The 13674-nt window shown below is 31.5% G+C and overlaps 1 pseudogene; it reads right to left on the bottom strand.

Annotated features, from left to right (window-relative positions):
- Nucleotides 1-10451: 10451 nt before the first annotated feature.
- Nucleotides 10452-13674, bottom strand: part of LOC115967008 — a 68013-nt pseudogene continuing 64790 nt past the window's right edge.

The raw sequence follows: 13674 nt of genomic DNA, 5'->3' as shown, positions 1-13674 counted from the left end.
AATACAAATTCGTATTTGTGAAACTATTTTACTTGTTTGACTTTATTTCAAACTCAAAATTTAGTCGTCCACAGTGACTAAGCCCTAGACTATTAGTACAAGCAAAAGTGGGCTTGGGCCTATTACTTTGGGCTAATATGTCTAATATATCTCTAACACCCACCCTCAAACTCAAGGCGAAAGTTTTATGAAGTCTTGAGGTTGGGTAAGCATGAGAAGATCCCTTGGAGATACCTTGAAGAATGCCTTTAAAGAAACCTCGATAAAGAATGTGCTAATTGAATGATTTAAGAGCTTCAAATGAAGAAACAGAGTCCAAAATCAAAATCTACTCGAAAAAATTGGGCAAGATAGGCCATATCAAAAATTTTGACTTTTGGTTAAAGATCAATGCAATAAGTTTAAGTCAATGATTAGGTCAAAGTCAACAATCAGCACGATCAACAATCTACACAGTCCGAGTCAGGTCACAGATCAGGCTGTAAAGGCACTATTGTCTTATGATGACGTGTCAATGATGTGGACTAAGGCTAACGTGGCTATACTTGCATGTCTGATGACATGACAAGATGATGTCATCAAATGACGTCAGTCTTGATGTTAGTGAGTTTTTCGGCGTGTGTATGTCTTGGTCTGATGATAAAAAACTATAACAAGAAGTGAACGCTATAAGTTGTAATTATGTTGTGACTATAAATATAATGTATTTATTTTTTTAACTAGTTAAAAATATTAGTACATAAATACTACCCCTTGGTTACTTTGGTGTGCATGAGTAGAATTTATTTAAGATAAAGTTTGGCTATAAACTTGGTAATAACCTAAGACTACAACTCTCACTAATAAATTTAACATGACCATGTATTTTGAAAATCTAATCATTGAATTATATATTCTTTATATTCTTAACAAGCATGTCAAATTTCATATTATTCAGATGTTATTTACTATTTGATCTACAAGCTAATTTTTATGCATAATTTAATACTACAATAACTTGAAATTTAAACACTTGATTGATAATATAGCTATTGATCTTTATCAAACATATATACAAACAAAACTAAAGGCACTCAAACAACATAAAACATGCAAACTATAATATAAAACACTTTTGACTCAAATAACCATTTTCTTTTTAAGATTATTTAGACCAACATTTAATTTGAAATGACTATTTTTTTATTTTATTTTAGAGAGATTAATAAATTTTTTTGAATTTAGACTTCCAAAACAATACTAATAATATTTAAAAAAAAAAAAAAAAATCAGGGGCCATGGCCCCCATTAGTTTAAAGGTCGTCCTTTCATTCCTCCCTATCATCTAGGTGAAATATCTCCTTTTCTTTGTATGGACTTTTTAGAAATGCCACTATTTGAAAATATGGTTGATGATGATTAAATCGAACTTATTTTTTAAAATAACTAGAAATACTACATAAATACCCCTTCCCTCTACTCAAACTGAGGCCACATAGGGAGATACCATCCCACTGGCTTAAAACTAATCAACTTCATTTTAATTTAATTTAACATTAATTTATTACAAAAAGCGATTGAATCATATTTAGTGAATTAAAATAAAGTTGAAGTTGATTATTTTTAAGCCAATGGGATGGTATCTGCCCATGCCTTAAGTGCATAGGGAATGTTGTGGCCTCAGTTTAAATGACCATTTTTCTAATTTTTTTATATGTCAAATTACAATTCAATTAAAAAAATGGTCATTTAAACTGAGGCCACAACATTCCCTATGCACTTAAGGCATGGGCAGATACCATCCCATTGGCTTAAAAATAATCAACTTTGTGGGGCCCAATAATCTATGGGCCAGACCCATTTGCTCGTGGAGAATCCGAAGGCCCAAGCCGAAGAGAGCTATGGCCCAAGCCCGATAACATAGAGCACAAGACTGTTTTGGAATACAGCCGAGGACAGTTCAGTCCTCGGCAGATCCAAAATCCCACCGGAATAAAGGGGTAAAACTGGTATTGGACTAAGCTTGAAAAGAGACCTAAAATATCTTGGGAAAGTTACCCTTATGACCCTTCCCAGATAAGACTCTGCACCTAGCAGAGCCGTATTCTTCAGCCTTATCAATCATCCCCAACAATTCTGGGATTAGACTGATGGGACAAATATCAGTCTTGTAAAGGTTGACCCTACACGTGGACGAAGGACAGTGGACGTAAGCTAGTATAAAAGAAAAAGTAAGTGAACCTAGAAAGGAGGACTCCCATCTGACCTCCAAAAAGGGGACTACAGGGGTGAAAACACCCCAACAACACCTGAAATCACAAGAAAAAACCCATCGTTGGGTAACCGGGGTAAGACCTTAATAGTCCTCGGATCAAGTCCGAGGAGTCCAACCCCATAGGATGCGACGCCGTAGGGCTTAAACGTTCAAGCCCAACTCCTTTTTCAACATGAATTCCTCTAAAATCAGGACCGGAACATCGCCCTGTGACCAACGGCTAGTTTTTCAAGCCCACTCTCTACAAATCATATTGTGAGGAATCTTTCATATGCGAGCCCAACATCATTATTAGGCCGCAAAGGAATTGTGTCCTTACAAACTTCTACTTTATTTTAATTTAATTAAACATTAAGTTATTATAAAAATCAATTGAATCATATCTAGTGATTAAATTAATTAAAATAATACAAGCTAAATATTCCCTTATAATTATTGTCAGGAAATAAAATATCTAATTTTTTTATATAATTTATGATTCAATTTACTCAATTCAATTAAGGCACGGGGAGAAACCATCCCAATTTTTCCCTTGAATCACTCAAACCGAATGCCACAACACTCCCTATGCACTTAAGGCATGGGGAGATACCATCCCACTAGCTTAAAACTAGTCAACTTTATTTTAATTTAATTAAACACTAATTTATTACAAAAAGCAATTGAATCATATTATCTAATTAAATTAATTAAAATAATCCAAGCTAAATATGCCCTTATAGTTATTGTTAGGAAATAAAATATCTATTTTTTTATATATCAATTTACAATTCAATTAAATAATTTTTCCCTTCACTCAAACCGATGCCACAACACTCCCTATGCACTTAAGGCATGGGGAGATACCATCCCACTAGCTTAAAACTAGTCAACTTTATTTTAATTTAATTAAACACTAATTTATTACAAAAAGCAATCGAATCATATTATCTAATTAAATTAATTAAAATAATCCAAGCTAAATATGCCCTTATAGTTATTGTTAGGAAATAAAATATCTATTTTTTTATATATCAATTTACAATTCAATTAAATAATTTTTCCCTTCACTCAAACCGATGCCACAACACTCCCTATGCACTTAAGGCATGGGGAGATACCATCCCACTAGCTTAAAACTAGTCAACTTTATTTTAATTTAATTAAACACTAATTTATTACAAAAAGCAATCGAATCATATTATCTAATTAAATTAATTAAAATAATCCAAGCTAAATATGCCCTTATAGTTATTGTTAGGAAATAAAATATCTATTTTTTTATATATCAATTTACAATTCAATTAAATAATTTTTCCCTTTGCTCAAACCGAGGTCACAACACTCTGCATGCACTTAAGGCATGGGGAGATACCATCCCACTGGCTTAAAACTAATCAAATTTATGTTAATTTAATTAAACATTAATTTTTGTATAAAGAGCAGTTGAATCATATTTAGTGATTAAATTAATTAATATAATCCAAGCTAAATATGCCCTTATAGTTATTGTCAGAAAATAAAATATCTAATTTTTTATATGTCAACTTACGATTCAATTAAACAATTTTTTTCTTTAATTTTAATAATTTAACTGTTATTAATAATAAAAATACTATTTACTTTTAATTATAAGGTATTACATAATGAGAATTTTTCAAAATGAAAAATTACCAATAAAATATCGAACAATTTATTTAAGTATATATAAATATATACATTTTAATAACTAAAAAATCAAAAGTATATCAAATAATTAAAAAATTATGCTTGTTGTATGCCAAGTGTTTGGTAAATTACCTTCATAAGTTATGAGGTTAGATTACTTGATTTTTGGCTATGATAATTGTTATATAAGGTTATGAGTTGCATTCCTAGTTGTTAATATGTGCTAGCTAACACTATCTTATAGTGTGTATTCTTTTTTTCTAAAACACTTAAACAACTATAATTGGAGGTATATTTATTTTCTTCAGCAACTCTAAATTTATTCTTAAATTTGATATTATTAGACTCATCCTTCATGTGATATTATTAGAATATGTACTTTACTATGGTTGTTGGTAGATGGCAATGTATTAATAATTGTTTCTTTGATGGCACACATTGACTTAGAAGACATGAGTAAAACTTTATGGACAAAGTTTAGTTACAAAATTGATTAGTTGCAAAACTGATTGTAGCCTAAGGATACAATCTTACTTAATAAAATAAACATTTCTGCATATTTTGAAAATCTAATTGTTAAATTGCATATTCTTTACTCCCTTAATACACATATCAAATTTTGTGTCAATCAGCTGTTATTTACTATATGATTTATAAGCTTATATTTTATGTATAGTTTTAAACTATAAAAACTTGCAATTTAAACAATTTATTGATGACATAGCTATTGATCTTTAATTTTCTAGAAATTTTGTAAGCATGGAAGATATAAGAAGAAAATGTAATCTAATGGTGAGTTTGTCAAAATTCACATCCAATAAAAAGATATTAAGTAAAACTATATTCTTAAGCTACAACTAATTTTGTAGCTAAATTTTGTCAAATTTTTTTAATGTTTTGAAAGTGTATTTAATGTATTCAATTGGTAATGGATTAGTCTTATTGTACTATTAAAATTGCTGTTAAATGAACTTATAACATTGTCTTTATTATATTTAGGATTGTGATAATGCAGGTGACCGTTCTCCTATTGCGCAAATTCAATCATCGGGGGAATCTCATTAGGAAATATGCTGCTCATGTTTTTTTTTTTTTTTTTTTTGGTTTGAGGACTATTTAATTTTATCTTGTTGCACTAAATGTATTAAATGGTTTGCAACTTTGATATGGCATTCTAGACATTTCAAATGTCTTGTATTGGGCATAACAATTATTATAGCTAGAAATTTTAGGCGAAAACCATATTTTCGTCCTTACATTTTTACGCGATTTCCAATTTGGTCCCTATCTTTTATTTTTACTGCTTTTACTCCCTATTTAGAAAAACACTATCTATTTTAGTCCTTTCCCTCAGTGCCCTAACGGCAAAGTCCTACGTGGCAGATAGAACTATTAAAATAATAATAAAAAATTTTATTTTGGCATTAAAATATGCCACGTCAGCATCTAAATTAAAAAAATTAATTTATTAATTTTAACTAATAAAAAAATTAATATAGAAATAAAAACTAAAAATCACATGAATTGAGATCCAAGTGTGTCTTGAACAAGAACACAAACCCAGATATAAGAGCACAAAATTAAAATCTAAAAATCACAAACCTAGAAAATAAGAAAAGAAAATTAAACTATAGATCCACATCAAATTAAACATGAACAAGAAATTAAACATGAAAACAAAATTTAAAACCTAGAAAATTCGAACCTTAGAGCTGAAACCCAGAATTAGAATTCATGCCAACATTCTTGACGAACCCAGATAAAATTGATAAATTAAACATGAACACATTAAATATTTGAACAAGAACACAAACCCATCAAATTTAAAACCCAAAAAATTAAATTCAAACCTAGATTCAAAAATTTAAATTCAAACCCATATTTCAAACCCCCACACCACCAAAACATCAAACACAAAAATCAAATCCAGATTTTTGACCCCCAAACTCAAAACTCAAAACCCAAATTTTCTTATGCTTTCTGAGAAACCAAACACAAACCTCATATCCAAACCTTAGAGTTGAAACCAAACCACCTCTGCCTCAGATTCAAAACTATCAAACCCAAACGAAATTACTCACCTGACAACAAAACCATCTCCTCTCTTAGCCGCCGCTACTTTCTTCTTGCTCGTGTTTGTCTAGGATGTGGGTTTGAGAGGACGAGGCCTCATTTCTCTACATCTTCTCTCTCTACTCTCTCACGTTTCACTATCTCTCATTCATCTTACTCCCCTCTGTTGAGCTTTATTCCTTCTATCTATTTCATCTCTCTATTTTTCTTGTCTCCCTCTTAGATAAGCATGGAGGTGCTTTTATGGTGGAGATTGTGGGTCTTGGGTTTTGGGTCTTTGGTCATGGAAATCGTTTTGTAGATCGGTGGGTTTAGGTCATGGTGGTTGTGGAGGTGAATGAGGGTTGTGGTTGATTGGCGGTGGTGGGTGATTGATGGTGGTGTGGATGTGATGTAACCGTGGGTATGGTGGATTCCAGAGTGTTTTGTGGTGTGGGTTGTTGGTAGGTGATGGTGGCGGTCTGGTGACGATGGCGTGGTGGTGGATCTGCCTCTCTCGCCTCTCTCCAGCTCTCTCAACTCTCATTGTGACACACCCTCTCTTTTGCTTTGATTTCTGAATCTTAGCTCTACTAGGGTTTGATATTTTGTTGCCTTTGCTAGGGGGTTCATGTGTTGTTCTATATGCTTAGATCCTTGTTAATAGTTTGGGAAAAATTGTTTTCAGATTGGAATATTGATCTTGTTCTTATTGAATTCCGTGTTCATGTTTATTCTGATATGGATCTTATGTTTAATTTTGTGATCTTATTTTTTGAGTTATTTATGATTTTTGGATTTTAATTTTGTGTTCTTATATCTGGGTTTGTGTTCTTGTTCAAGACACACTTAGATCTCAATTCATGTGATTTTTTGTTAAAATTAATAAATTAACTTTTTTTAATTTAGTTGCTGACGTGACATTTTTTAATGCCAAAATAAAATTTATTATTATTATTTTAATAATTCCGTCTGCCACGTAGGACTTTGCCTTTAGGGCATTGATGGAAAGGACAAAAATGGATGGCATTTTTCTAAATAAGGAGTGAAAGCGGTGAAAATAAAAGATAGAGATCAAAGTGGGAATCGCGTGAAAATGTAGGGATGAAAATGTGATTTTCGCCAAAATTTTATTATTATATTATATTAATTTAATAATTTGAATATGTTTGATTATTGTGGGGTCTATATTGTGTGCGTAAACTAGATCTAGTCATTTATTTAATATTGATTTTTATTTAGCTACAAACAAGTCGAGAAAACAAAATGCAGCGAAAATATTTTTGCCAAAAAAAAAAAAAAAAAAAAAAACAAGGACCTATATCTGTGTGTTTAAACTGCTGCTAAAGCCCGTACTAAAAAAATTATTTTACATGTCTAATTTTACTTAATTGAAAATTATTTTCAGTTTGACGGAAAATTTAGGTTTGGCGTGGGCCTCTCAAAAAAAAAAAAAAAGGATTAGATGAAGGCCAAACACCTAAAATTTGGAGGAAAAATATTTCCTCAAGTAATTTTACAAGGAAACTGTAAGGACCAGATTTGGGCCCCTAGCCTAGATGGTGGATGGACCTAGGCCCAAAAAACCCAAAACAATGAATTTGTAGAGAGTGGGTTGAAAAACTGGGTTAAGATGAGTTGGATCGCGAATAGAGTGAGCCCAGTTGACAAGAACAAAGAAACATATTGAATTAAATTGGAGAAAATTGTCCTCGGCACAGTCTGAGAAAATCAATCCTTATATCTTCATTACAAGTTTGATTACAGAGTTGGTTCTTGATTGCTACAGTATTTCTCTTGTGATTTTTCGATCCCTTGTCCATGGAGGATCTCCTACATTATATAGTTCCCTCTAGACGATCTTGTTCCTACACTTGTTGATCATTTGAGCCACCATTTGAGTGTTTGTCCCATTAGACACCCTTTCTGGCCTTCTATGAGTTGTGGTAGCCAAAGCAACACTGTTTAGGGGTTTTCTCTATATAAATGTGGCCAGAAAGTTAGTTGCAGGGCATTCAATGCGGTGCCAACAGCTTTTCCTTAGATATTTCCTATATCTCTTTCTTCTCGTACGTTCATAATGCACGTCCTTCTTGGTGGAATTTCCTGGAAGGTCACTTTGAGTAATAGAATATACATTTGATCTGTGTTTCGTTTATCCGAGGTGACAATCCCCATCGGACCACCTTTTCCAACCTTTTCACTTGCATGTTACTTATGGGACTCTAAACTTAACACCCTCACTACTATTTATTAGTCCTCGGACCAATCACCATCCTCGGCCAAAGCCCAAGGTCCAATATACAATTTTGGGCCCTTATCCCTACAAAAACAAATGGACCCATAAATATAAAATCTTAATTATTAGCAATTTTATATCTTAATGAGTACGAAGAATGTATTTTAAATATATATATATATATATATATATATATAATATAGAAAGTTTCATAAATATTATAGAAGTGACATTTAAATTAAAAAAATGTCCACTTCAAACTTTTGTTTTAGGGCTCAAAATATATCGAGCTGACCTTGTTAATTTGATGGAAAACATTTAAGTGCTAATGTTCTTATGTCAATAATTTTTTTAGTCACGGTCCTTTTCATTTTAATTTTGAGCATGTTTTAATATTACTAGTGTGTAATTGGATCTAGAGTTTCCGGTTTTTGTACTCAATAATTCACTTGCCACAAAAATTAAAAAAAATAGATGAGACACATGGCACAAAATTAAACTCCAATTAGAATTCAATTTAGAATATAATTGAATTTAGACTCATTAATTTTTACACCTAATAATTCACTTGACACACAAATTTAGATTTTAGATAAGACAAGTGGTGCAAAATTAGACTCCAATTTAGAATTTAATTAGATTTTCTCTTAATTTTGACTATTAATATATATATATATATATATAGAGAGAGATGGGTTCAAGTTACACCTAGTGTAACTCTATAAGAATTACACCCTTTTTAAATCATAGATTCCCAATAGCATACACATTATCTCTCTCCTTATTAAATGCTTTTTGTGTCCACTTTTTTCTCTCCTTATTAATTTTTTCAATTTTCATTGTAATTCCTTTTTCTATGCAATTCCTAGTACGTTTCTACCATCTCCATCTTTCTATGCTTTTCTTATTTTAGTCAGTTTTTTTCTTTACTAAATAAAATCTATCACTTTCCTCATCCTTTTTAACAAAATGTTCAAGCAAAAATATTCATAGCAGGAGCTACAAATAGCATCGACAACTACAACAAGACCACAAATTTCTTGAAAGGAACTTCTAATTATTTTTAGTTTAGGTACTTTGTATCTCGTGTTCCAATTTTACTTGATTTTTTTAATCTTTTTTAAATGTTCGTTGATTTGCAAACAACCTCATCACCTAAGATAAAACCTGATTATCTTATCACTAAGGATAGACTTCTACAGACTTAGGACTTGTATTTGGTGTGGCTACCAGATATGCCCTTATCTCTATCTCTTGTATTTGAACTCAAACTAGTATTATGATTAGTATTAGTAGAATCCTTAACAAGGCTCAAGTAATCGCAGCATAGACAATTATGTTTTTGATTTTGAAACTTTTCTTTGAAGAGTTGAGGTGTTATTCCATAAGATCAAAACAATGTAATTTGATATTTCTTAATTATCAGAACCATGGAAATGGTTGGTGGAGCTATTGGATTTGTATGTATCGGGTTTGTTTGTTTTGTTTTTTTTTTTTTTTTTGTGGGGGGGGGGGGGGGGGGGTGTGGGGGGTGGTTTAGAGGGCAGGTTCATTAATTCTTTAAACTTTATTTTTACCCTATAAATTTATCTTGAAGATCCCATGTTTTGTTTTTAACTTTCAAGTTATTTTTAGATTTCATTGCAACGGCACTTAGTCAATTAGATACGACTAATCTCCACACAAAGAGAGAGAGAGCTGGGCTAATTTCTGATTTCTTGATTCTCAAAAATAAAAAAAAATAAATTCTGATGCCTTTTCATTCAATTGTGCTTGAACATTTTGTAAAAAAGGGATGCAGTTTTATTTAGGGGAGAAAAGAACAAAGTAAGGAAATAGTAGAAGGAATTGCATAGAAAAAGAAATTACAATGAATGACTTAATAAGGAGAGAGAGAAAAGTATAGGAGCATTTAATAAGGAAAGAGATAATGAGTACGCTATTAATTTGTTAAATATTTAATAGATGTCATGGATAATAGTATTTTGTTTTTAACCATATGATTTTTTGGAAATCAATGACTTAAAAAATGTGTAACTTTTGTAGAGTTGAATCCATCTCATATATATATATATATATATATATATATATATAATACCCGGTGTATTATCTGCCATAAGAAGATATATTAATGCTTCATTACTGGTTATATTGATAGATACGAATCACAAGATCACACAAGTTTAATCGAAATACATGATTAAGAGGTATTAATACAAGTTCTTCAATTTAAAATAGAGGTTGTTCTAAACATCAGGGTTAAAATGAAGGTGGCTTTCTAATCTTAGTAGCTTGCTCGAAGCCATGTGCAATCTCAATCAACGTTGGCCCTGAGCCCTTTAGTCCTCCAAAGGTTATGCCAAAAGGCACAGCTTTATTATCATATCCTGCAGGGACATTAATACCAAGGAACCCCCCAATTGCAAGAACATGAGCAGCATCGGAATCAGGTGTTACCAATGCATCTAAGCTAATCTTACTTATCAGTTTCTCAAATCCATCTCTGGACAGTTTTTCCAGGTTAAGTAATGCTGCCTTCTCTTTATTGCCAATTCCATTCGTGGCTTGGAATGCTAGAAAGATGTCTTGGCCAAATTCCTTAATCTTTTCCTACATGTCCATTCAAGTCAAATTTTCTGCATCAAAAGAACAAGCTTTGCCCATGTCGCTTGAATATACAACCATGGATCGAAGAAATTAAGGGAACCTTTGGTAAATGGTAATATGTCACCCAGGAGAAAGTAAGTAATTGAAACATTTATTTATTATATTGTTAAAGTGACACCAATAATTTATATTTATTATCATGCAAGTTTGTAAGTTTTGTATAATAAAATTTGTTGTAATTTTAGAATTTTCCTACCTACCACATCTGAGAACTTGATGTTGAAGGCTATTACATCTACCAAGGACTGCACTGGAGAAACCGCCAGATCTTTTAGATATGCATTTAAGAATAGTTTGAACTCAGCCAGCAAAGCCATTGCTTCCCTACTTTATGTGACATTCAAGATAACGTTAATGTTGACTATTTCCAAGTGGTCTATCAAAATTGCACCTTCTTGCCTTTATAACATGCAAATTATGACATATTAAAGCAACATCACTATGTAGAGCCAATTTCTTACTTGAATAATTTTGCTGTATATTTAGATTAGTACTTGGAAATATTTTACCTTAAAGTCTGGAAATGATAGTCAAAAGCTTTAGCCTGGAGAGATCCTGTGCCAGAAGTGAAGAAGGGATTCCTAACTATTCCCAACCTCTTCTTTGAGCCTATAAGCATTTAGAAACTGTTTATAGCCGCCACGTGGAATGTACTTTGATGCGTCCTCTGTTGCTTTATCATTATAGTCGAAACCTGTAATGGCATCAAGAACATAAACAACATCTGATACCATCCTGGTGATTGGCCTGTTCAATTAGTCACAATATATGGCACTCCACTTAGACCATTTGTACATACATAACCATGGTGAATGAAAATTGCAACACAAGTCTTAGAGAGAGAGAGAGAGAGAGAGAAGTAAACCGTTTAATGGCTCAAAACAATTGGGCCCTGCAAGAAAAATAATACCATATCCTTTGGATACAAATGCCATTTTTAAAAATTAGATGAGATGGACTTTACAGAGAGGCTGGCCCAGCTTGGTGCCATGGAAAGAACAGAATGGCCTATGTGGCCCAATTTAACCTTCATCACTTAACATGTTGATATGAGTAGCAAACTCGACATGTAACATGCGACGAATCCAGGTCAAAAAGACAAGCCAATCAAAGTTCGACAAGTGACGAAGGGATGAGAAGGACCAAACACGTTACCAATTCAAATTGATTTTACTTTATTAATCCAAGTTACTTGATTGATATTTGTAATAGAAAATTTTAGATGGAGCACTGTGCCCAATTGGATGCTTAGAATTGTAATGGTAAATGTAACCCTCAATATTTTCTGTTTACCTTTTACATTGGTTACATGTTTCACAATTGGTTAGAGAGCACTCACCTCGTGTGGACACTACATGTTATGAAATATTAGTTGCATACCATCGTTACACAAAATACTATCTCGTGAATGTAAATACGTTGCAATGCTTCATAACACAAAAAATATATTAAAGCATTCGCATTAGTTTGTGCAAATATTTTTTACTATTTTAGTATAAAAATCTTTTTTTTTTCTTTTCTATTTTACATAACCATTTTATTTTTCAAAAACACTCACATTATATTATCTGCTATATTATCTATTATATTAAAATATCAATTTTTTGTGATTTTTTAATTATTTCTCTATCTTCAGTATTATTCATACATCAGAATCACTATTTACTCTCTTCTTTCATTTTCGAGAAACACAAAGAATGAATAAAATATGCATATACACAACTACGGTAACCATGTAAATTTACATGGTTATTATAACTAAAATAGAAAATGCATAACTTTATATGAATTGATGTAAGTGATTTTTAAAGTTAATTGGCCAAAATTTTGTATTTAAGCTATATTTCGTGGAATGATGCAAGTGCTCTTATAATCTCAAAATGGAAAGTGTAAAATCACATACCCAAAGTGTCCTGCCAAGGAGAGATTGGGATGACCCCCTGCTCGGCTGGTGAGCCCAGTGGTTGGCTTGATGCCTACTACTGAGTTAAAACTGGCAAGATATAGGATTGAGTCATCAGTCTCGGTCCCAATTAAGTGCCACTGCTACCAGATTTGCCGCAGCTAATATTGCTGGCCCACTACTTGACCCACAACGAGTTGCTGATAAAACGTAAGGGTTCTGCATGCAATAGCAAAACATTAGGTCTTGGTCACATTAAGTATATAGTTTTTTTTTTTTTTTTTTAAATAAAAGTATATATATAGTTTGTTAGTGTTTCCTTTTAGCTCGCTTTGTCAAATTTTTTTCTAGCCAAATTCCAGCTAATATTTAAGTTTACTTAAGTTTCAGCATCTTAACTTCGATATTTTTCTACTATGATTTTTTCTCCCTTTTTTTAAGGTTAGTTTTTATAGATGTCTGTTGAAAATTAGATGCTAAAATTGAGAATTTGAGAACCATTACATTGTTGGTTTGGGATTTCTATTGTCTGTTAGGGTTGTAAATGAAATGATATATATGTTTTATAAATAATTCAGGTTTGGCTCAGGAAATATTTACTTTATATTCATTTATTTTGCAAAACATTCTGTTTAAGCTTGCTTGCAAAATGAGCATAGTTTCAAATATAATAATGCTGGGACTATCAATTTCATGGTTAAAAATTTGGGGCATTCATTCATAAAAATAAAAAATAAATAAAAAAAATCATTTAGTATTTTCATTATTATATTTCTCTTATATATATTACAATTTTTTATATTAAAGCATGTAAAATTGATATTTATTATTTAGTTTATTTGAAATTAATTGATTGATATATATTTTATGTTTTCGAAAACTATAGTATAATGTGTTGTCTAAAATTTATTT

Source organism: Quercus lobata, chromosome 11 (genome assembly GCF_001633185.2).
Source record: "Quercus lobata isolate SW786 chromosome 11, ValleyOak3.0 Primary Assembly, whole genome shotgun sequence".
Lineage (NCBI taxonomy): Eukaryota > Viridiplantae > Streptophyta > Magnoliopsida > Fagales > Fagaceae > Quercus > Quercus lobata.
This window is presented reverse-complemented; position numbering and strand designations above follow the sequence as displayed.